The 25695-nt window shown below is 42.8% G+C and overlaps 1 pseudogene; it reads right to left on the minus strand.

The window, feature by feature from the left end:
* Positions 1–301: 301 nt before the first annotated feature.
* LOC116884347 lies at positions 302–1354 on the minus strand (annotated as a pseudogene).
* Positions 1355–25695: the final 24341 nt, after the last annotated feature.

A 25695-nucleotide genomic window follows, 5' to 3' on the forward strand; every position in this document is an offset into this window, starting at 1 on the left:
AAGTTCCTCACCACCCTGTCCACTAGCTCTCACCCTCCTATAGGATTAGATCAGTGCCAGCTCTGCAGCTACAGGTGACAATCCCTAGGCCCCTGAAGGTTTCCTTCTTCACTCAGGGACAAGATAAACTGTCTCTCCCAGATGGAGACACAGTTTTCTTATGAATCCACTCTGTTACTGAGAACCATCTTAGGGCACAATCTAACCCCAGTCCTCGGGGGGTTTCCAAACACACGTTTCTCAGTCAAGCAGGTAGGTGAGACACAGCTATGAAAAGAGGGCTGCGGAACAAGTCACAGAACTAGTTTCTCTGTCTTCTAGAACATTGTGCTTTTGTGGGGAGAGGAGGCATCCACACCCTGAATTTGTACCTGGAGATGTGGGCAAGGTGGGGGTGCTCATGCTCTCAAGTCTGCCCCTCAGAGTACAGGCAGAGCCCTTCCTCTTGTCTACCGGAGGCTGTGCATGACAACTGTCACAGAAGTCCAGGGGCCCGTCCAGAGCATCATCTATGAGTGTATTAAACTCTTTGAGGTTGTCATCATGGTGGCCCCCGTTGCACACACACACCCCTCAATGCCTGAGTCACCTGTGAAGTGGCGATACCTGCCCGGTGTCTAGTCTTTGCTGTGTGTGGGTGGTGGTGGTGGGGTACACAGTCATACTCAGAAGCTCCTCCTTACACTCTGAATCTCTGTCCAGGAAGGTCCCTGATTCCAACTCCCCATACCTGGCCACATTCCAGGGGCTTTAGTGGCTTTCTGGTCAGTCAGTGGGCACTTCAGGGCACTGAGGATCTGCAACACATGGGGGTCTTGTGCTCCTTCTGCTCCATCCAGACAGGACTCTCTGTGCTCCCTGGGAGCCCTGGGGTGTGTCAGTGCCTGGGGGGCTGCCACCTGCAGGGCCACCCTGATGAGGCAGCTGCTGCTGCTGTTGTAACTGGAAGGCACTGTACAGTGGGGGAGGAGTTGGAGGTCGGTTCATCACTTCCTCCTAAGGAGGTAGTTAATAAATAGTTTGGCAACGCTGAGTGATTAATTGTGAGCTTCCTGGTAGGCGATCAGGTTGGTTCCATGTTGCCGTTGAAGGGTCTGAAGGTTCGGCAGTGGTGGCAGAACACAGCAGCAGCTCAGGATGATGGCCCATTCCAGCCAGAACCACCAGAGTTCACAGTAGTAGCTGCAGCACGGAGACTGTCCACAGAAGTGTCCTGTGTCACAGATGTAGCATTGATTGTTGGTACCCTCACAGGTTTCCTTATCCTGCGGTGGCTCAGCCCTCACTGACAGGGTGCTTTGCTGGGCAGCACCTGGAGGAGCAGGAGCACCATGCCACCCAGGAGCTTTCTCCTTTCTATCCCCCTCCTGCTCTTGCTTGTCCAACACAGCACTGCCACCCCTCCTCCTCTTGGATTCATACTATGATTAGGACATTAGAATAAAAGTATAGGTAAACTGTGCATGTAGGTTTAAGACCCTAAATAATATATAGCAAACCATTTCCAGTAATGATTAGATTTCTCTCTCTCTCTCTCTCTCTCTCTCTCTCTCTCTCTCTCTCTCACACACACACACACACACACACACACACACACACACACACGTGTGATCCACATACATAATGTGAATGTGAGGCCAGAGGTTGATATTGGGTGCTTTCCTTAATCACTCTCCACCTTATTTTTGTTGTTAAAAGTTTATTACATTTGTTTGTGTACATGGGGACAGATATATTATGCTCCATGGCTAGTGGTCATAGGACAGTTTTTAGAAATCAATTTTCTCATTCTACTAATGGTGATGGCTTGAACTGAGGTAGGCTGAGGCAGGTAGGAGCATTGTTTTAAGTTCAAGGACAGCCTGAGTTACAGTGTTGAGATTCTATCAAAAATAGCCAGCAACAAGACTCAGTAGATAAAAGTACTTGCTGCCAGGACTGAAGACCTGAATTTAATTCCTGGAACCCACAAGGTAGAGATAACCAACTACCTAAAGTCATCCTGACCTCTATACATTCACTAGCAAACCTTTTCCCACCTCCCCCCCCCCTACACAGAGCAAATGACTATTTCAGGACAACAATCTGGAGTGGGAGAAAGACATGAAGAAACAAAGGATTTCAAATGCAATGGAGAATGTTCTTTCTAAAACCCAGTCGTGGGACTGGAGATATGACTCAGTGATTAAGAGCACTGACTGCTTTTCTAGAGGTCCTGAGTTCAATTCTCAGCAACCACATGGTGGCTCACAACTATTTGTAATGGGATCTGATGCCCTATTCTAGTACTGTCTGAAGACAGCTACAGTGTACTCATATACATTAAATAAATAAATAAATAAATAAATAATCTTTAAAAAGTCAGTTGTGTTTACATAGACATTGTTTCTAATACTTTTCTAGTATTTTATTTCCATCATACCATTCCTTTAAAAAATTAAATTTTTATTTTTTTATGTGATGGCATTTTGCCTGTATTTATGTTTGTATATTACACATATATAGTGCCTCAAAAGGTCAGAAGGAAGCATCAGATCTCCTGGAACTGATTACAGATGTTTGTGCTGGGAATCAAACCTTCCAAAAGAGCAGCCAAGGCTAGCCTCATTATGGCTTCCTCCTCCTCCTCCTCCTCTTCTTCTTCCTTTCCATTTATCAGTATTGCAGTGGAATCTCCCTTGAAGTGTCTCATTTATTTAAGGTTTTATGCTATGGTTAGAGAGGTAATTCATTGAGCCGTTATATATAAGTATATTATGGCTACTTCTTAGTCCTCTGACTGGATTACTATGGTGCCTCCTCCAGAATGTCACTCTGACTCCAAGACTAAGCGGAATTCTTCTTCCTTTGTCATGTGGCATCATCTTCAGTGTCATCATTATGAGCAACTTGTCTGACTTTTTCTACCTTGTTCAACTTTCTTTCTGGTAAGCCCTGGAAATCTCTGTTTGGTTGGAGTACCAGCTTGTCCCCTTCACCTCACATGGTCTAGCAAATTCTACTTCCCTTTCTCTCCAACCCCACCCACTCAGAAAGCCTCTGGAATGTTAAAGGTGCCAAAAAACCCAGTTCCACATTCCCACCATTCCCAATAACTGTTCCAACTTTCATCAACTGAAGTCACCAGCCACCCAAGCCCCTGTCCTCTGCAGTCTATAAAACTCTTCCATGCCTCAGTCTGCTTTTGACTTTTCCAGTTCCCTCCCCTGAGCCCGGTGAACTCACCCAGGGGTCCATTCTCAAATAAATCTACCTATTTTACTTTTAATTCAGCTGGGCTGGCTTATTTCTTCAGTGGAGAAACCTATCAACCCTTCGAGAGGAACTTAAATATGGTTTTTCAGTTTGGCATAGTCTATCCAACTAGAAGATAAAGGAAACTTGTTTTGTAGCCACATGCAGAACTTGTTTTACAGTTTATATCTTTATGATTACTATTATATATCATCTCAAACAGTGTGCTTTTGCTATGTAAAAAAATTGAGGAGCCACTGTATATGACTATAACCCCAGTTAGGAGGCAGAGGCAGGAGAACGCAAGGGTGAAGTGAGCCTGTGTAATAGAATAAAACTCTGTCTCAAAAAAAAAAATCAAAGTTTTGATATAAACAGACATCAGGCAGAGGTGGGGGTGGCTATATGCATCTTTTAATTTTCTGTCATTAGATGCTGTTACAATTTGGATGGAGTTAACCTAGAGAAATTTATACTGAAATAAGAACTATAGTTGATGCTTCTCTTAACTGTGTGTTTGTTCTTAATTCACATTAAATGAACATCTACAATGTGCAAGTCAGTCTAACTCCCAAGTGACCCAGATATATAGGGAGATAGAAAAGAGGAAGTTACTGTGGTGGCTTGAATATGCTTGGCCCAGGGGTGGCACTTTTTGGATGCGTGTCCTTGTTGGAGGAAGTGTGTCACTGTGGATGTGTGGATGTGGGCTTTGAGATTTTCATCCTAACTGCTAGGAAGCCCGTCTTCTCTTAGTTGCCTTCAGAACAAAAGGTAGAACTCCCAGCTTCTCCAGCTCCACACCTGCCTGCACACTGCCATGCTGATAATGGACTAAATCTCTGAACTGTAAGCCAGCCCCAGTTAACTGTTGTCCTTTATAAGAATTGCTGTGGTCATGATGCCTCTTCCAGCAGTAAAACTCTCACTAAGACAGTCACTATTTACGAATGCCACCCCTCCCCTTCTTTTTACAAGGAACAAAAGGGATAGCTCAGTGTCTAAACATATTTATCACCCAGCGCAATGACCTGAGTTAAGTCCCTGTGACTCAAATGGTGGAAGGGCAGAATTGACTCCCAAAAGTTGTTCTCTAATCTCCACACATGCACAACCCTGCCCCTATGCAACAAATAAATGTGGTGTAAAGAAGAGATCTGGCTTGGGCCAGAGAGATGACTCTGGTTAAGAGCAGGTGTTGCCTTTGCACAGGACCTAAGTTCAATTCCCATCACAACCTATAACTCTATTTCTTGGGGAGGTGGGGATTCAAAACCTCTGACCTCTGCAAAAAGCAGCATTCATATGCACATAACAACACACATACACATAACTAAAAATAATAACATTTAAAAATATATTTGGTTCATTAAATTATCGATTATCATAAAAGTAGCTGGGTCTGGTGTCACATACCTGTAATTCCAGCACAAAGAGGCTAAGGCAGGAGGATCATCTTGAGTTCAAGGTTATCCTGATCTAAATAGTTCTAGGCTAAATTGAACTATATAGTATGGAACTCTATCTCAAAAACAAAAAAAGATTACAATGAAAATAAAGCAGGTTATGGTCGAGCTTCTTGGCTGTTTGTTCCAGTTTAGAACTTTCACATTTATTTATCCTGGGAGAAGAAAGAAACTATCTAGAATCTAAGGTGGCAGTTTCCTTGTCTGTCCTATGCAGAATGCCTGCTTTTGTTTAGGAGTGCTAGCTACATGTTTTACTCAGCACTGCCTTCACATGTGGCACTTGAGGACAGTGTTTATGATTCTAGTTATGGTGCAGAGGGTAATCATATATGGAGGATCCCAGTTGTCACTCTCCCCAAATGGCAATGGAATTTTTCAATATCACCAAAATAAAAGCCTGGAGCAGGGAACATAATATGACAGTGTGTCAACACAAAGCTAATTTTCCTATCTATAGCCTTGTTTCTAAAAAGTGTCATCACTAATTGAACCACAGCAGAAGTGAACATCACAAAGATTGGGTAAGCACACTCACAGGCCCAGCTTAGCCTTGCTCTATTTTCCTGTCTTCACAGTGCTTTCCTTTGTGGTTTTTAATTTAGATTTTTAATATCTTTAAAAGGTCACACATTCCTCAGGTCACTGCTAATCTCTAAAAATGTCCTTATCAGCGACCCACAGGCTTTTTCTGTTACCTGACTCCCCCATGGACCTCTGACTTTTCAACTTCTGCTGACTGAAAAGTCTCTCCTATTCACAGCCTCAATCAGGCTTCCAAGCTGCAGTTCCAAGGCTCTTGAACAATGAAAACAGGTACAACAGAACAGCTAACACACACACACACACACACACACACACACACACACACACACACACACACAAACACAAACACAGCCTAGGCACTCTTAGGACTTTCATTTCTGTATCTTGTTAGCTCTCAGCATCTGGTGGGGCCTCTGAGAACTGTAGAATTAGATAGAGTCATGAGTGTCTGTTGAGCAGATGGCAACATTGATTCTGTTCTGTTTTCTTCAGAGTCTACCAACCAAAGCAATACTTTGTGTGGGTTGATCTGAGATTCCAAGTTCAAAAATTGAAGAGGAAGGGCTGGTACGGTGGCTCAAGTTATTAATCCCAGCACTCAGGAAGCAGAGGCAGGCATGGGTACAAAAAAAACCATCTCTTGCCTCAAAGAGAATAAACTAGTTTATTCTGGAGCCAAATTTGAGTGACATGGCCCAGGAAATTCAGAGGCTCCAGTGTGGAAGTGTTCCATGCAGTATTATAGTAGTAGGGCAAAGAAAGTCATAAATCAAGGCATTACAAAATACATTGATAGAAATATCAGAGAGGCAGGTCACAGCAATGTGGAAGAATCTTTCCTATAGGCCTTAGATGATATCTGATGATGTAAAGGTCCATGTTTTGCCAAAGAATGATACCCCAGACTCAAATAGTATATAAACACAAAGAGTGTTTTATTCTGCAAAAGTCATGTTGGGGTCTCCCATTATCAAAATAGAGAGACTCCAATGTGAGCTCTAAGTCTGATTTAAAGCTCATTAAGGGAATTCTGGGGTAGGTGACCTTTATCTTAATCTGTTGAGTCTATCTCTAAAGACATTCCACCAGAACCATTACCTGGCCTGGGGAAACTATTGCTGAGGAAGTCTGGAAACTGCTGCTGACTCATTTTCCTTGCCTCAGGCCAGATGGCAGGAGTAGCTTCTGATGGCAGGGTAGTTTCTGACTAGCTGCCTGAAGTCTCTGTTGTTTGCTGTTGTTATTTTTTTCCTAGTAAGTGACTTGCCTGGGTTTACTTGGACTTGCCCAGTTCTTTTGCCTTCTCATTCCCCCCTTTTAATAATGGGCAATCTTGAATCCTCGAGATGTTTCTATGGGCTGGTATTGTTTGAGAATAAATTTGTTCCTTAACAAACCTAATTAAAACTATAGCATTGATTATGCAGGGACCACAAATCAAAGCTAGGATATTCTTCTGTCTTGTCTCTTTCTGACTAAGGCCACGGATTCTTGACTATGCCTGAATGCTCAACATAGAAACAACACTCCTCACCTAAGGTTGCACAGAGTCCTCCTTGCTGGAGGAACAGCAAGTCTAGGCCTCTCCTATTTTGTAAGACTATTTCTGCAAAGGAGGATAGGGCTATGGTGGAGTTTTCCATCTCCTATGTATCTGCATCTATTGCCATCCATAGGGCCTTGTAGGGCTGAGGCCCTTACACTAGCAGCTCCAGCCAACCTTATGCCAAGGAAAGAACCTAGTAACATAGTGGAAATGGCCACCCTTTTAACTTGCTTGTTGGTAGGTGCTAACTGGTTGAAGACATCCTCTCCAGAGTCACTTTGGGTACAAGTTGTATCAGAATGTAAAAATCCTCAGTTGTATTTACAACCAGGCCATAAATGCATGGAGTAATCCCTGAGGTGCAAGCCCAAGCATTCTCTGAGGCCAGCATGTATCCTGCAACAGAAGGGGTTAAGTGTGGTTGCAGAGGTGGGAATAAACTGGGGGTAACTTATTTCCAATGCATAGTAACCAACAGTTCCGTTAGTCCGGGGAGAGAGGAGTTAAGAACCAGCAGTCCAACTGGCCTTCTGGCCAGTCAATGTGAACTTGATGACAGGGTTGTTGCACTGCCCCCTGGGGGTACCCAGATAGTAAGGGGCTAGTGGCTGGTGCAGCAAAGTGTAAGCAGCAAGCAGGCAGGATCAAAAGCACTGGAGTCACAGTTTTAGTGGATCGACAGGGTGTGGGATGACCTTCCATTGTTCTTATGGCAGTTCGCCTGGAAGCCTCCTTCTCTGGGACCTCAACTACTGGATTATCTATCTCCTGGCAGGTTTACTGTGGGAGTAGTGTATCCACATTCTGTTCCTGTCTACCTTAATAGTCATAGGCATGGTCAGGATCACAGTGTGAGGTCCTTCCCAGTGAAGTTCAAGAGTCTTGTGGTTATGTCTCTTAATCCAGACTTCATTTCCTGGTTCAAAGCAATGAAGTTTAGGGGGAGGAGCAGACTCATAAACCTGGCAGATGGCAGACCAGAGTTGCTTCTGGACACTATGGAGGGCTTCCAAGGATTTTAAAAACCTATGTTGGTTGTATTCAGCTAAGATATCAGACTGGAGGTTAGGTAGCATGGGAGGGGGTCTAAAATATAGGGGGTATCTCTAGCCCTATATAAGGCATAAGGTTGGAGAGATGCACAGTTTCAAAGTGTTAATTTGGTCAAGGCCTCCTTCAGGATCCTATTTATCCTCTCTAATTGTCCTGAACTCTGGGGTCTGTATGCACAATGTAATTTCCATTTGGTTCCCAGAACATGTACTAGAGATTGAATTACTTGAGAGATGAATGCTGGTTCATTGTCAGACCCAAGCAGGGTAGGCACACCAGACCTGGGTATGGTGTCTTCCAGAAACCTCTTTGCTACTATGTTGGCTGTCCCCTTCTTTGTTGAGTAGGCTTCTACCCGCCCTGAAAAGGTATCTATAAAAACTAGCAAATACTTATATCCATACTTTTATTTCTGTATAATCTATTTCCCAATTAGCCTCTGTCTGTTGACCCCTGATTCTGGTTCCTTGAGTGGCTCCTTGATTGAGGCCTGAGGAGTTCATAGCCTGACAGGTAGGACAGTGTGAGATTACCTGATCAACCAAATGTTCTAAGTCAAATATTTTGTATCTTGCCACTCACAATTCCTTCAGTTTTTGGTGACCAGGTATGAAGCTTGATGAATCTGATGGATGAGTTGCTTAGCATTGCTACAATGGTACAAATTTCAGAGGTCAGCAACCATCAGTCTCTTTTGCAAACTCTGTGGCATTTTGCCTGAAATCTTCAGTGGTATATTAAGTGATGGCTGGGAGCACAGGGGACAGCAAAGCTACCAGGATGTTGGCAGTGGAAGCTTGGGCAGCCTCTCTTTTGGCTTTATCACCTATTCCCATTTTCTTGGGCTATTTCTGATGTCCCTTTCTGATGCCCAGTGTAATGAATTATGGTAACAAATTTGAGAAGAAGCCATAATGTCTCTAATAAAGCAACTATTCCTTCCTTATTTTTGACGGTTTTTTTCCTTCAGCAGTCAATAATCCCATCAGCTATCAGTGTAAATGTTAGCTATGGCTCCTTTTGCCAGTTTAAAAGCCTGGGTTAGAGCTTTTAGTTCATATTTCTGGGCTGAAGTTCCCCAGTGGCAAAGCAGTTGCCGAAATAACAGAGTCAAGTCCATTACTGCAGCTCCTGCATACCTGATTCCATTCTGGATGAAGCTTCTATCTGTGGGATAGATACGTTCAGCATCTGGCAAGGGTACGTCAATCAAGTCTGGCATGATGTTCTGGACATGTCCCAGAACTATAGAGCAAATATGCTGCATGTCTGAGGATGGGTGAGGTAGCAGGGTGGCTGAATTTAGGGCAGATGATGGGTTATATTTTATTTGAAGGGGATTCAAAAGTCGAGGCTGAAAGTGCACCAATCTGGTGTTGGATGGTGACCACTTGGGTGGGTTCTTGAGGGTCCCCTTAATAGCATGGGGGATAGTTGTTGTGGGAAATATTAAAAATCTGATGCTAGGGCTGGTACCTGTGAGACTATATGGCAGAGCAGGATACTTTTATCTCAGTGGCTCCATGATGTCTCCAAGTACTCTCTAAGAACCTTTTAACCTGCACTAGTGCTGGCACCCGTAGGGTCACATGGAACTTACCATAATTTATCTCTGGTTAGTATCTCTCCCAGCAGCTCTCTATTAGCTGCAAACTCTAGTTCCAGCTATTCAGTAAAATCAAGACTCAACAAATTGCAACACAGCAATCAGATTTGTATGTTAAATTCTCAATCCACAATACATCCACACAATAAACTCACAACCAATTGATAAAGATATAGACTGCCCACCTAGATAAGATAAAATGACCTATAGAAATCCATCCCTTAAGAAATATTCATAAGAACCTGTATCTATGTAGAGATGCATGGCGAGAATCATTTATGTCTGCCTCCTCTATCCTGTTTCTCCCTCTCCTTCTAAAACCTGTGTTCCCACCTCCCTTCCTTCTTGTCCAATGACAGGTCTCATTTTATCTTGTGTCTCCCTTCACCTGCATAATGACATCAACCTACAGATAGTGATAACAAGTTCCTGCCCCATGGTTAATTTTCAGCATCTTTGACTAGCAGGGATAGGTAGCTATAATCCAGAGGCAAGCTAGTCATCCTTGGGCCACTGGGTCCAGCTTCTTAGATAAATAAACCACAGGTATTTTCCATGGCCCTACAGGTCCTTTTCATGGTCCCAAAGATTAGGTGAGTATCCCTTTTCTCTGATGCACATACAGGTGGAAAGGTTTGTGGATGTCCAGGAGAGCCAAGGCTGGTGCCTCCAATAAGGCTCTTCCTGGAGTCTTAAAAGCCATCTCAGGGGTCAATTCTATTTTGTCTCCTTAGCTCCTGGTGGCTTTACATAATGGTTTGGCTATCTCAGTGAACCCTAACACCGAAAGTCTACAAAACTAGGTAGATTCCAGAAATGCCCTTACTTGTCTTTGGGTTATGGGATGCTAAGGATGATTTGCTTCCAGGTGTCCAACAGCATGTGTTAGCTGCCCCCTTGAATATGTAGACACACACTTGGTAGCAAAGTTGACTCAGCTCCTCTAGCAGGTCTCATGTGTGCCTCCTGGCATGTCTCCAAGTTGAGAGGCATGCAATCAGGATGTCATCCATACTAGAGCATAGTTATTTGGATATGGGCCAGACAGTAATCACTCAAAACTTCATGCTATGCCTTGGGTGAGTTCTTGAGTCCTTGAAGCAGGCATGTCCAAGTCAGTTGTCCACTGAAGTCTCTCTTCAAGTCTTGGCATTCAAAGGCAAATAGAGGCTAGCTTTTGAGTGCCAGAGGCAGGCTGCAAAGTCATTTAGTGATTGAAACTTCCAATGGATGTCAGGAGCAGCTTGGTTAACAAAAGCATTGTTCACAGCTGACTGGTGCTCTCTGACTTCTGGATCAAAAGGAGAGTCCTACAGGCTTCAAAAAATCTTTCTAAGGAACTAAACAAGGCTGCCCACTCTCTCCCTCCTTATTTAATATACTACTCAAAGTCCTACTCAGAGCAATTAGACAACAAAAAGAGGTCAAAGGGATACAAATTGGAAAGGAAGAAGTCAGAATATGACTATTTGCAGATGATAGGATAGTATACTTAAGTGACCCCAAAAGTTCCACCAGAGAATGCACTCCTAAACCTGATAAACAATTTTAGCAAAGTGGCTGGATATAAAATTAACTCAAACAGATCAGTAGCCTTCCTCTACTCAGGAAGCCTCTAAACAGGCTGAGAAGGAAATTAGGGAAACTATACCCTTCACAATAGTCACAAATAACATAAAATACCTTGGTGTGACTCTAAGCAAGTGAAAGATCTGTATGACAAGAACATCAAGTCTCCGAAGAAAGAAATTGAAGAAGATTTCAGAAGATGGAAAGATATCCTATGCTCATGGATTTGCAGGATTAATATGGTAAAATTGGCCATCTTACTGAAAACAATCTACAGATTCAGTGCAATCCCCACCAAAATTCCAACTCAATTCTTCATAGAGTTAGAAAGAGCAACTTGCAAATTCATTTGGAATGACAAAAAATCCAGGAAAATGAAAACTATCCTGAACAATAAAAGAACTTCTGAAGGAATCGTCATCATGGTACAGAGACAGATAGATCAGTGGAACAGAATTGAAGACCCAGAAATGAACCCACACACCTACGGTAACTTGATCTTTGACAAAGGAGCTAAAACCATTCAGTGGAAAAAAGATAGCATTTTCAACAAATGGTGCTGGTTCAACTGGAGGTCAGCATGTACAAGAATGCAAATCAACCCACTCTTATTGACCTGTACAAATCTCAAGTGCAGGTGGATCAAGGACCTCCACATCAAACCAGATACACTGAAACTAATAGAAGAGAAAGTGGGAAAGAGCCTCGAACACATGGGCATAGAGAAAAATTCGCAGAGTAGAACACCAAGGCTTGTGCTCTAAGATCAAGAATCAACAAATGGGACCTCATAAAATTACAAAGCTTCTGTAAGACATAAGGACACTGTCAATAGGACAAAACTGAAACCAACAGATTGGGAAAATACTTTTACCAATCCTACATCTGATACAGGGCTAAAATCCAATATATACAAAGAACTCAAGAAGTTAGACTCCTGAGAATCAAATAGTCCTATTAAAAATGGGGTGCAGAGCTAAACAAAGAATTCTCAACTCAGGAACATTGAATGGTCATGAAGCACCTAAAGGTATTGTCAACATCCCTAGTCATCAGGGAAATGGAAATCAAAACAACCCTGAGATTTCACTCTCTACCAGTCAGAATGGCTAAAATAAAAAAACTCAGGTATCTTAGCTAGGGTCTTATTGATGTGAACAGATACCATGACCAATGTAAATTTTATAAAGGACAACATTTAATTGAGGCTGGCTTACAAGTTCAGAGGTTCAGTCTATTATCATCAAGGTGGGAGCATGGCAGCATTACAACATCCAGGCAGGAATGTTGCAGGATGAGGTGAGTACTGCATCTTCTCTCAAAGGAAGCCAGGAACAGACTGAGAATCCTCAGGCAGTTAGGAAGAGGGTCTCCAAGTCTACCCCCACAGTGACACACTTCCTCCAACAAGGCCACACCTTCTAATAGTGCCACTCCCTGGACCAAACATATGAAAACCATCACATTCCACTCCCTGGCCTTCATAGGCTTGTATAAACACATAAGTCTATGGAGGTCATACCTAAACATAGCATAATAAAAAAGTATGTTTAGTCCAACTTCCAAAGTCTTCATAGTCTATAGCAGTATCAACCATATTAAAAGTCTGAAGTTCAAAGTCTCTTATGAGATCCATCCTGTCACTTAACTGTAATCCCAGAATTAAGACAGGCAACCAGCTGGGCAAACTTCAAACTCTGCCATCTTCATGTCTGATGTCAAAGCAGTCTTCAGATCTTCAACTCCTTTTCCATCTTTGTTGACTGCAACAAACTTTTTTTTCTCCTGAGCTGATTCCATTCCCTGTCAGCAGTTTTCCTCAGCAGATAGCCTGTGACTCTGGCATCTTTGGCTCTGGCACCTTTAATGTCTTTGGGTCTCCAAGGCAGCTTCAATGTTACAGCTTGTTTCAATGTCTGGGATCCACACATGATCCTCCAAAGGGCTGGCTTCACTTCTCCAGCTCTGCCCTCTGTAGCAGTTTAACTTCAGGTTGACCCACACTACACTGTTGCTGTTGTTCTTGATGATCATCCCATGGTACTGGCGTCTCCAGTACACTGGGGTCTTCCATTGCAACTATGCTTCACCACTAGCCTCTCATAGGCTCTCTTCATGGTTCCAAGCCTCAAATCCTTTGCATGACCCCTTCAGTCCTGGGCCATCAATTGCAACTGAGGCTGCACCTTCAGCAATGGCCTTCCATGGTTTCCATAGTACCCAGCCTCAGCTGCTCTCCATGACCCCTTCATGCCTTCAAAACTAGTACCACCTGGGTGACTCTTACACATTACCAAGACCAGCTGTAGCATGAAGTACAACCTTGGCCATTTCTGGAACACAGCTTCTTTGTGCTCTCAGAAAACACTTCCCTGAAAATTTCACCTCAGTGATGCTGGTCTCTTTCTTAATCACTACTAATTTCTTAGCTCCAGCTAACCAACATCAATTGTCCCAGTAGTCTCCTTTTTCTCTTGAATATAAAGCCAGAGATACATGTCCGAAGCTTGCAAGATCTGGAACATGACCCCCAGAATGTAATGTAATGCATTCTATTACATTATCATTAGCTTCCTCTTTTGTAACTCCTTCATTGCCTAAGCTCAGCTGTCTTGGATCCTGCTCTGTAGATTGACCTTGAATTTAGAGATCTGTATGCCTGTCTCCTGGGATTAAAGGTGTTTACCATCACACCTGGATTTAAGTTTTTCTTTACCTAGAACTTGCTCTGCTCTAGTCTGGCCTTGAACTCAGAGATTTGCTTGTTTTTGCCTCCTGGGATCAAAGATTTGTACTAAGTTGGCTGGAGCTAACTTAGCTGGGTGGGATCTTGCCCCAAGGTCATTAGTCCCTTAATTCAATTTAATATTCTTGAATAGAGGATTCAGCTCCATTTCACTTCTGGGTGTCCCTTTAATACTCAAACCACATATTTTGTATTTTTCCTTCTTCAACTTCCCTTTTTTCATTAAAATTCTCTTCGTAAGAGTGAATTTTAGTAACCACGCACCAGAATTTACACCAGGTTATTCTGAGACTTCCTTTTTTGAAGCAATTAATCTAACTCTCTTCACCTTAACGTCAGGCATACTCTTTGGACAATGGCAAAAAGCAGCCACATTCTTCACCAAAATACCACAAAAGCAGTCTTTACAGCACATACCAAAATTCTTCTCCTCTGAACCCTCTTGGGCCAGGCCTTCACAATTCAAATCACCCTCAGTAACAAAGACTTCCACATTCCTACTAAGATAGTCCATTTAACCCCATTTAAAGCATTCCTTTGCTTTCCAAATCCAAAGTCCCAAAATTAACATTCTTCCAAACAAAAGCACCATCAGGCCTATTATAGCAATAGCCCACTCCCAGTACCAACTTCTAGCATAGGGTCTTATGTGAACAGACACCATGGCCAATGTAAGTTTTATAAAGGACAACATTTAATTGAGGTTGGCTTACAGGTTCAGAGGTTCAGTCTATTATCATCAAGGCAGGAGTATGGCAGCATTACAGCATCCAGGCAGGAATGTTGTAGGATGAGGTGAGTTCTACATCTTCTCCTGAAGGATGCCAGAAACAGACTGAGAATCCTCAGGCAGCTAGGAGGAGAGTCTCCAAGCTCACCTCCACAGTGACACACTTCCTCCAACAAGACCACACCTTCTAATAGTGCCACTCCCTGGGCCAAGCATATGCAAACCATCACAGTCAGATGACAGACGATGATGGCGTGGAAGTGGAGAAAGAGGAACACTCCTCCATTGTTGGTCAGATTGCAAGCTGGTACAACCACTCTGGAAATCACTCTGGCTGTTCCTCAGAAAATTGGATATAGTACTCCCTGAGGACCCAGCTATACCTCTCCTGGGCATATACCTCAAACATGCTCCACTATACTCATAGCAGCCTTATTTATAATAGCCAGAAGCTGGAAAGAACCCAGATGTCCTTCAACAGAGGAATAGATACAGAAAATGTAGTACATTTACATAATGGAATACTCAGCTATTAAAAAGAATGACTACATGAAATTCTTAGGCAAATGGATGGAACTAAAAAATATCCTGAGTGAGGTAACCCAATCACAAAAGATTGGTATGCACATGGTATGCATTCACTGATACGTGGCTATTAGCCCAAAAGCTCTGAATACCCACTAAACAATTCACAAACCACATGAAGCTCCAGAGGAACAACCAAAATGTGGATGCTTCATTTCTTAGAAAGGGAAACAAAATACTTACAGGACGAAACACAGAGCCAAAACGTGGAGCAGAGACTGAAGGAAAGGCCATCCAGAGACTGTCTCATCTGGGGATGCATCCCATATTCAGTCTCCAAACCCAGACAATATTACGGATGCCAAGAAGTGCATGCTGACAGGAGCCTGATATAGCTTTCACCTGAGAGGCTCTGCCAGAGCCTGAAGAATACAGAGGCAGATGCTTGCAGCAGCTCATTGGACTGAGAATGGGGTCCCAAAGGAACAGTTAGAGAAGGACTGAAGAAGCTAAAGCAGTTTGCAACCCCATAAGATGAACAATATCAACCTAGAGCTCCCAGGGACTAAACCACTAACTAAGAATATACATGGATTGACTGTTGGTTCCAGCCACATATGTAGTAAACAAAGTATGGCCTTGTTGGGCAACAATGGGAGAAGAGTTCCTTGTTCCGGCGAAGGCTAGTTGTCCCAGTATAGGAGAATCCTAGGGTTGGGAGGAGGGAGTGAGTAGGTAGGTGGCTGGGTAGGTAGGTGGCAGAGCATCCTCATAGAAGCAGGAGGAGGGTGTTAGTATACTGTCTAAGCTCCACCCCCACAGTTACCTAGCAACAGCCAGGTATGCTCCACCCCAGTCACCTGGCAACAGCCAGGTATGCCTGACAGTAAAAGGTGCTGTTTGCCCCCTCCTTACTCTCTTGTCCTTGCTCCTTCTTTCTCTCTCTTCCCTCTTTGTCCCTTCTCTCCCCATTCCCATCCCCCATTCTCTCCACGAGCTCATGGCTGGCCTCCACTCCTCTACTCCTCTATTTTTCTACGTCTCTCTCTCTTTCTCTGCCCTAATGCCCTCTTAACTCCCCAATGCCCTGACTAAATTCTATTCTATACTCTACTGTCATGTGACTGGTTCCTCAGGGGGAAGGGATGTCTCAGCATGGACCCGCCTAGGAACTCCCTTTCCCCAAACCTCCATAGAACATATCCCCCATCTCCTTTATCTTTTTATAAACATGACATTGGTGCTGATACCAGAGACATATCCTCTCTATCTTTTTATAAACACATCAGAGGGGGGATGGGATGGGGGTTGCCAAAGGGGAAACCAGGAAAGGGGATAACATTTGAAATGTACATAAAGAAAATATCCAAGAAAAGAAAAGAAAGAAAGAAAGAAAGAAAGAAAGAAAGAAAGAAAGAAAGAAAGAAAGAAAGAAAGAAAAGTCTTTCTAGACATTCCCTGGGACTCCCATTCTTTCCCTGCATTATCTGGCTCACCTTAGATAAATTTGTAGGCCATATGGCAGCCTCTCAAAGGCCCCCATCAGAATCTGGTAGAAGAGCTTCTCCTTACCTTCAGCAGTGTTAAAATCCCAGTGGGGTAGTAGAGTCAAGGGAGAGGCTGCATAGATATCAGCCTAGATTTGAGTGGGCAGCCCATTTGCTCCGGGAACCAATTTCTGGGCGGCTCCCAGGATTCTCTCTCTCCTCTCTTGTGAAGAGGACCTGGAGCAATTGCTGATAGTGATCTCAGGTGAGCAGGTGAGTCAGCATGACTGAATCTAGAAGACCTGTGAGAGCTGATAGTCTTTCTAAAAATGGGGGGTTCTGCAACTTCCAGTTAAAAGATTGTTGGACTCGAAGCACTACCACCAAAGATCTGCTCGTCCCCAAAAACCACCGGATCCAAGATTTGATGCAATTAGCAAGAGGTTTATTAATTCCAGCATGTCGGGGTTCCTCAGCCTTCAAGCGGGAGAAGAAGGCAAAGAACCCCATCCTACAGATACATGCTACTTTTAAGCACAAGAACCACAAAAGCCACAGGAATTGGGATGGGTACATCGAGGCACACAGGATTAGTTGGAACCATGGTCACATTGTCCTTGGTACCTGGAGCAATGCTGTGGTTTTGGGTGGTGGAAAGTCCCTGATGGTCCTGCAGGTCATGAGACTACCACAAGGACAGGGTATAATTAGGTCATAAAACCACAAATGGATGGGGGAGGTGTAACTGGTGGAATTACCGGCAGGGGAATTTTTCTTAGGGGAGGTGTGTAGCTTGTGGAATTTTCCTTTGGTTCTACAAGATCATTACTGGAAAATGACACATATGTCATGAACTGTCTGCTCTGAGCATCTGGGGTCCTTTAGCCTAGAGGGGTAAGGCTGTAGTGGAGTCCCCACTCTGGGCAGTTTGGGCCCAAGTGTGAGATGGACTCCAAGTAGAGTCAGTAGAGTTAGGAGAGTCATGGGTTGTTCCTCCCTCTGCCTGTGCTGGCTTGGCGGGGGTAGCTGCTGTAGGATCAGGAACAGGAACATAAGGAGGGAGACTGAGATCCTCCTGGGGAGCAGAAAGGGGGAGCAAGGCCGGGGCCAAGGCTGACCCTCCTTTAGAGGAAGAGAGTGGGGAGTGGCAAGACCTGAAACAAAAAGAGGTCTCATCCAAACAGGGGCTTCTCGACCAGGTATTGCCACCTGATGATTTATGGCACTTGGTCTGGGTGGCCCTAGGCCTTATAAACTAAACCTTCACCCTGTAAATGATGAGGAGATGGAAAGTCAGGCCATAGGTGGGCCTTTCATTCCTGCAAAAGCTGGTTAGTTGCAAGGACGAACAACCAGACCCAAGTCTTCTGTGACTTAGTGAAAGTCCATAAAAATGGTTCAGGTACAGGCCCGGTGGGGTGCTTTGGGCCTGTCCTATCCTAGGAATCAAAGAAAATTTTGTATGAGAGGAGAAAAAGCACAAACAGAATATACACAGACAGATGCAGATGGATATTCCCAGGAAAACAAAACCAAAATGAAAAGGCTGTCTCCCTAAGAATGGTCTTCCCTGTGCATGGGAGGCCCACAGATCCATAGCCAGTTCAGATTTCAGATGAGAACTAGCAAGTTCTGCTGCTTCTGGTAGTGGGTAGGGAGCATCCTCTGGTGCCCCTGGCCAGTTGACAAAATACAAGTCTACCTTGTCCCTCTCAGCCTCCAGATTAAATTCAAATCAGAAACTCAGAGATGGACATGATTTGCCTGGGCTTTCCTGGACTTGCTCAATTCTCAGGCATAGTCTCCTGAAGTGCCAATTTGAAGCCTGTCATGGAATCAGCCTGAAAGACCCCCCGGAGCAGGGAGACCTCACTCAAGTCTTGGGATGACGTGACCCCCCAAGAACTCATGTGAGGCCATCCTTGCTGTAAAAGCATGAGGTTTATTGATAGGAACCACTGCACTGGGTTCGAAACTCATATCCCACGCAGGGGTAGAGGAGTTCGACCATGAGTAGCTGGGAGAAGAGGTATTTAAAAGAAGAAACCACAACCCAAGGGGGTAGGGATGGTGTCATTGGAAAATGTCAAGAATACCAGTGAAAAATCACAAGCAGCTTCCTGTATCTCAAGATTGTTCTTTAAGATTTTATTCTAACTTTATGGTCAGCTAGTTCCTGGAAGAGAGTTGCCGAACTGGCTGGTGTAATCATCAGTTCTATGGTCAGTCAAGTTCCTGGAACAAAGTCACTTAACTGGCTAACCTACATTTTTGGCTCTACTCTGTTTGCTAGGGGGTCTGAATTTTTCCTGGTCCTTCAAGCCTAGCCTTTCTAATCACATTCTTAGCTTTTGGGTTGGTGAAACTTAGCAGCTTGTTAATAAATTCCAAAGTATTTTTAATTTATTGGTCACAGGATGCTAACTCAGGTTGACAAGGAATGGCTATTCGGTGGGCTAAAGCTAGCCCTAGACTAGGTGATAAGGCCTGGATCTGCAACATTCCAACTACTCCATTGTTACTGCTGTTCTAATCAGTTACTCTGTTTTTGCAGACACAGCTGCTTTCCAGGAATTTTTGTTCACTCAGGTTGTGTACCTAGTGATTTCCAGGTCAGCCAGGGTTACATAGTGAGATTCAGAAAAAAAGATAGAAAGAAAGAAAGTTAGAAACAGTATTAATTGATTGATTTTATTGTTATTTTTTAATATTTGAGACAGGGTTTCACTATATAGTTCATGGTGGAGTAAAATGTGCAATAATCCTGCCTCCTGTCAGCTTCCAGATGTTGAGATTTCAGGTATACACTCCCATGCCCACCTACCAGATTCGTACTTCTTTGGATTATCATTCTCGTTCCTCCTTTCTATATTAATTCACAAACTCAAATGATATATGAAGTGGAGATCTTGGTTGGATATATTTTATTGAAGATCAGACTCCACATTAAATACCACCTCTGTGTCTATATGTTTGCTAAAACATACAAGTTCTAAACATAGAAGATGAAGGGACTCTAGCTGCCTGAGCATGGCAATCATGGCTCTGGTTGTCCTTGCCCTTCTCCCCAATCTCCTGCATTACCAGTCTCCCTCATTCACTCTGCCTTGCTCAAAAAAATTAAATTACATTCCTACAGCTAGCCCCCAAGGTCTATTCCCTTAGTTGGCCACTTCTTCCTCCTGAGGTTGACTACTAAGGTTCAGCTATTAAAGCATTGAAGTCCGGCAGTCAAAAGCCCCCTTTGGCTCACCTAGTTAACATGCCAAATCAAAACTACACACAGGGTTTTCCCCTTTACCATTATAAACTGCCATTTTCCTATGTGCCTGTCTCATCTTTATCCCCAGGGACAAATGCCCTTCTTCCTTCTCTCCTGTTCCCTTACACTTCTCCTTCATCTTCTGTCCCCTGTCTTTGTCTCTTATTCCCTTGCCCTCTGTCCTTCTGGTGAAATAAATCTATTTTGTGCTCAGAACTTAGTCTTGGGAGTCTTGACACTGTTCTCTTACACAAGATGTGCATTGTTCACATCCTATGAAAGTTACAAAGGAAAATCAACAGTTTTGGGGGGTTGTTTGTTGGTTTGTTTCAGGGGAGAGATGTGTGTTTGTGTATATGTGTTTTTTTTTTTGTTTGCTTGTTTTTTTTTTGTTTTTTTTGTTTTTGTTTTTTTGAGAGAGAGCAAGTTTACTTAAGACCATAATAAAGAGATGGAATGGTAGAGTACCTACCTGAGGATTCCTGAGGATCTGGGATTAGTGACCCCTGTATTGAATAGGGGGTTAAAGGAAGCCACAATAGAGGCCACAAAACATGAATTGTAGGGTACATAGATTGTAGGGTACATAAATTGTGCCACGAGTGGAATTGACATAGAATGGGTGAGGTTGAGCATGTCCAAATTCTGGAAATCTCAAAAACTGATATTAGAATCTCCTGAGACAAGCAGAAATAAGGCTAACTCCCTCCCTGTTTCAATGCCTGCTTCAGAGCATGTACCCACAGACCCCTAACCAGGTAGTCACAAGTAGGTGTTCACTTAGCACAGTACCTGGAATGTCTCTCAAAACTATATAACCCTTTACTGAATAAAGGATGTGTGTTCAAACTCACTCCCAATAAAGAAATATGAACAAGCTAGGATTGTCTCAGAGAGCTGTTTATCAAGGATTGTCAGAGAAGGCTTTCGCCTAAAGGAGCTGTAACACTAAGATTCTTAAAGAACGTCTCCCTCCCTTTTCCTCCCCACTTACTCCAGGATCCTGCTCCTCCAGAATTCTGTTTTATACCCTCCTGTCCTGGTGGGCAGGTGTCTGATGGCCAGGAGGGAAGAGGTGGACTGTGGACCCTACGCATTCTGGACTTTACCCAGTCCTCTCTGAGCAGGTGGTATACTGGCTGCACTCAGACACCCTGAGAAGAAACGTGGAACTTGGTACCATAATAAATAAAAAAAGTAGACCTGGGGGGGACGGGGCTGGAGAGATGGCTCAGCAGCAGTTAAGAGCACTCACTATTCTTCCAGAGATCCTGAGTTCAATTCCCAGCAACCACATGGTGGCTCACAACCATCTGAAATGGGATGCAATGCTCTCTTCTGGTGTATCTAAAGACAGCTACTCATATACACAAAATAAATAAATCTTTAAAAAAGTAAACTTAGCTTTTTTTAAAAACATAAAACAGAGTATGCTAAAACAACATTTCTTGTTGCTATAGCTTCTTCCTCATGCTTCCGTGGCTCCCATTGACCTGCCTGCCCCAAGCTCTCCTTTGCTATTGGAAATATTTGGGTGATAGTTAAAGGAACTGTGAAACTCTGGCAAATCCTCTTTATAAATTACAACCTGGTTTTGTATCTGAAAGGAGTACTTCTTCATTCCCAAGGTTCAGAGGAGAACTCAAGTAGCCCTTGGCTAGACTAAAATCTGTTCCTGAGTTTGCTAAAAGGATTGAAGTTGAGTTGCTGGAGTCAACTTCATAGTCCCATTCAAGATAGCCCTGGGGCTGTAAATGCTTGCTGCTCAGTCATTTTCTTGTAAATAGCTCCACATATTATGAGTACATAGCTTTGTTTCGTATTGTTGATTTTGGAATGCATCTATTGTGGTCCAGTATCCTGTCATCCTGATTATTTTTGGAGCATCTCTGGTCCGTGCTTGTAAGAAAGTAAGCAGGCAGACTCTAGTCACTTTACTATCTATGTTTTTTGCCTTAGGGACACTGGGATTCACCCAATCGGCTGAGTGCAACTTAAATTTTAAATGACTCTGAAACATTATTTCTCATGCCAGGCAAGTCCATCAGAAATCAAGTCAGTGAGAACAGGCTTCATGGCACCCATGTACTCCGTCTACCTGACTGTAGATATTGTTGTTGATGTCTAATAGTTCTTTTCTCTCTTTTCAGTTCTCAATTATCCATGGTTAGATTTAAACAACCATCTCCTTTCCTCCACTCACAGAATCCACAATTGGTTACCTAAGACATTCCTGAACACACACACACACACACGGGAAAAAAAAAACACAAAGAAACAAACAAAAACACTGGTTGTATCCATTAATTTTCCAAGTGCATATATTATAGCCTCATACCAATGCACTGGCATGTGCTATTAACTTGTATATGGAGTTGAAAAGCATGTAATAAATATCATAAGAAAGAATTGAAAAAAAAACAAAGGTAGGACCTTGTGACATGACTCAGTGAGTAAAGGTAATGTGAGTTTGATATGTTTGCTATATGAGCTTGATTCCTGCCACCTATAAGAAAGCAGACATACACCATACCGGTATACATGGACTAGTTTTAGGTCAATTTGACACAAGCTAGAGTCACCTGAAAGGAGGCAAGCTCAGTTGAGAAAGTTCCTCCATGAAATCCAGATATAATGCATTTTCTTAGTTATAGATGAGGGAGGGCTCAGCCCTTTGCGGGTGGTGGTTATGAATTCTATAAGAAAGCAGATTGAGCAAGCCCTGGGTATCAGTCAATAAGCTTTTGGTCTCGGCTTTTGCATCAGCTCCAGTCTCCATGCTCCTGCCCTGTTTGAGTTCCTTCCCTAACTCCTTTCAATAATAGAAAACAACGTGGAAATGTAAGTAAAAAAAAAACCCTTTCCTCCCAAACTTGATTTTTGGTCATAGAACTTCATTGCAGCAATAGAAACACTAAGACACTGTGTAATAAAATCCAGGGGCTTCAATCGGACATGCAGAATTTCAAGGAACGTGAGGCCTCCAGTTCCTGGACTTTCAAAAACACTAGACAGAAGGGGATACTCCCTTTCATAACACCTCTCCTAGTCATCTTCCTAGGGTTAGTATTTGCTCCCTGCCTCATTAATCTTGTCTCTACATTCCTTCAACAACATATACAAAAAATTTCTAATCAAGCTATTAATCAGTTCCTGTTACAGGATTACCAGCCACTGTCCACTGAGAAGCTGGATGCAAACATTTATCAAGTGGAGCTTGATGGTGAAAGTCAGCTGTACCCCAACATTGATGGCGCCCCAAATCAGCAGGAAGTAGCCTAAGAGACACATCGCCCCTGCCCCCCTTTCACTATCAGCTTTCCCTTCCCTTGTTTCCTTCTTTATATGATAAGAAAAGGGAGGTATGTTGGTATCAGGAATTGCCCCTAGCTGTGACACCTTTTGGCCACTGTTGCCATGGCAACAGCCATACATTCCCAGAAGACATTTTGGCTCAATTTGCACCTCCACCTGAGAATCTTCCAAATCTTCCAAAGTCACATTCCAAATAAAAGGCAAATTCCCTGCCCCCTAGGCCTCTTTTTCTCTTCTTTCTCTCGCCCCTTCCCTTTGTCTCCTTCCCTCATTAAAATCTCACCACATGGAACTGTGTTGGTGTCCGTTTGGTGTGCTCTCTCCCCACGGGTGTGGCCAATATTCAGATATTATTAACAACACTTGTGGTTATGGAACTGAACCCAATGGGCTTGCCTCTTAGTGAGTGTAAAGCCAAAAACAACTCCTGCAGGACATTTGAACACATTATAAGTCCCAAGGACGTGAATTGGAAGACCCTTGTTGTGGTGTGGCTCCGCACCTTTTAATCTGAGAGCTTACTGTTTACTGTAAACAAATGGTTGTGATGTCCTAACCCATACCTTTAACCCAAAAGTTTTTTGTAAACAGGATTAAATAAAGTTAACAAAATATGTCAAGAAACAGAACAAGCAACTAATTGAGGGGAGTGAACATAAGAAAACCCAGGAAAGAGAAAGGAGGATCTTTGAGTTGAAGGGTATTTAAGAATGGAGGAGAAGGAGGAGAAGGAAAAGGAAAAGGAAGAATAGGAGTTTTTTCCTTCTTCTACATCAGTGTCCTGAATCTTCATTTGGTAAACTCAAACATTTAGGATTTTGTTTTAAAAACAACAAACACCCAGGACATATGAGTGTGGAAACATCTATTACTCACAGCAGTGAGATTGTCTGGAAAGAAATGCTATCCATAAATAAAGAATGAAGGGGCCTTTTACAGGTGAACCTATACATATCATCCACATAAAACACAACTCTCACCCCAAAGGAAATAATTGATTCTTGAGCAAGATATGGATGATCATGGCACGGATATGAATTTAGATTGCTCTGAATGATATCTTCCAGTGTGGAAATAGTTTCATCAAACTTCTATAGCTCTAAAGTAGAATGAAGTCAGAACTCAAGTCATTTCTCAAATACAGATGGAAACAGGTAAGGTAGACTGGTTACAAAGAAACAGGAAACTATCTGGGTGTTAGGTTTCAGATGCCCCCTGATGGCATTTTTAGCTTTTAGGTTGGTAGAAGTTAGCTGTCTGTTAATAAACACTAGGAAGTTTTAGATTATGGTCACAGAGATGTTCAGATACAAAGGTGGACAATGATTGGCTATTTCAGGTACAATGCTTCTTAGTTTTGTCAGCTTGGTACAATCTAGAACAGCCTGGGAAGAGAATCTCAAGAAAGGGTTGTCTAGATAAGGTTGGCCTGCATGCATGTCTATGGGGTATTGTCTAATATAATATTTGAGGTAGAAAGACCTGGCTACTGTGGGCAGCACTATTTCATGGGTGTGCATCCTGCACTGGATGAAATCAGAGAAAGCAAGCTGAGCACTAGTTAGCATGCACGTATTCATTCTCTCTTTGATTTTGACTGTGGATAAGACTAGCTGTGGATAAGACTTAACTTCATTGAAATGATGGACTGTAGCCTGAAATAATTGTGAGCTAAAAATCTCTCTTCCCAAACTTGCTTTTTGTCAGGGTGTTTTGTTTTGTTTTTTCAATCACGCAGCAACAGAAATAAAATGAGAATAGATACATACTAAAGATAGCCCAAGATAATTTGGCCCTGGATCTGCTGTATTCTAACTCTACAATCACAAAGGTCCAGTCAGTCAACCAGCTTTGTAGAATCCTTTTGTGGAAGGATTCCACGAAAGTGTGAAAGTGTGGCTTGTTTTTCTAGGAACTTTACTTCATACTGTTCATATAAGAAAGCACATTTCTGGAGCCATGGCTCAGTAGTAAAGAATATTTGTTGCTCTTGCAACTGAGTTCAGCTCCTAGCACCCACATAGTAACTTTATGGGGTGTCTAACTTCTTCCACATGCACCAAGTATGAACATGATATACATACACACACATACATACATACATACATACATACATACATACATACATACATACAGGCTTTTTCAGTTTAGATGTACTTTTAAATTTTTTACTTGTTTGTTTGTTGTCAAGACAGGTCTTAAACTCACCTGCCTCTGGCACCTGAGTGCCGGTATTAAAAGTGTGTACCACCACTGGCTGGCAGATGTACATTTTTGAAAATGCTGCACTTAGGTCATTTATCACATAACCAAAAAAAGAAAGCAGCAGAAACTAACACTTCTGGGTAGAAGTAGTATTATAGTGTTATTAGTTAGTTAATAGTTATTAGTGTTAATAGTAGTATTAGTATTATAGTGAGCAAAGTCACCTAAAAGAATGAGTCAGAGTGATTTGGTGGCCTCAGCAACTTCCTCATAAACTTTTCTAAAGAGTTCTAGTTGGAAAAAAAAAAGAACAACTTTGAAGGTGCATTAAAGATTTGAGGGTATGTGTGGTGGTGAAGGTTCTTTTTATGTAGCTCAGGCTCAAACTCCTGATACCCTTCTTTC

The sequence above is a fragment of the Rattus rattus genome, chromosome 15 (assembly GCF_011064425.1).
Source record: "Rattus rattus isolate New Zealand chromosome 15, Rrattus_CSIRO_v1, whole genome shotgun sequence".
Classification (NCBI taxonomy): domain Eukaryota; kingdom Metazoa; phylum Chordata; class Mammalia; order Rodentia; family Muridae; genus Rattus; species Rattus rattus.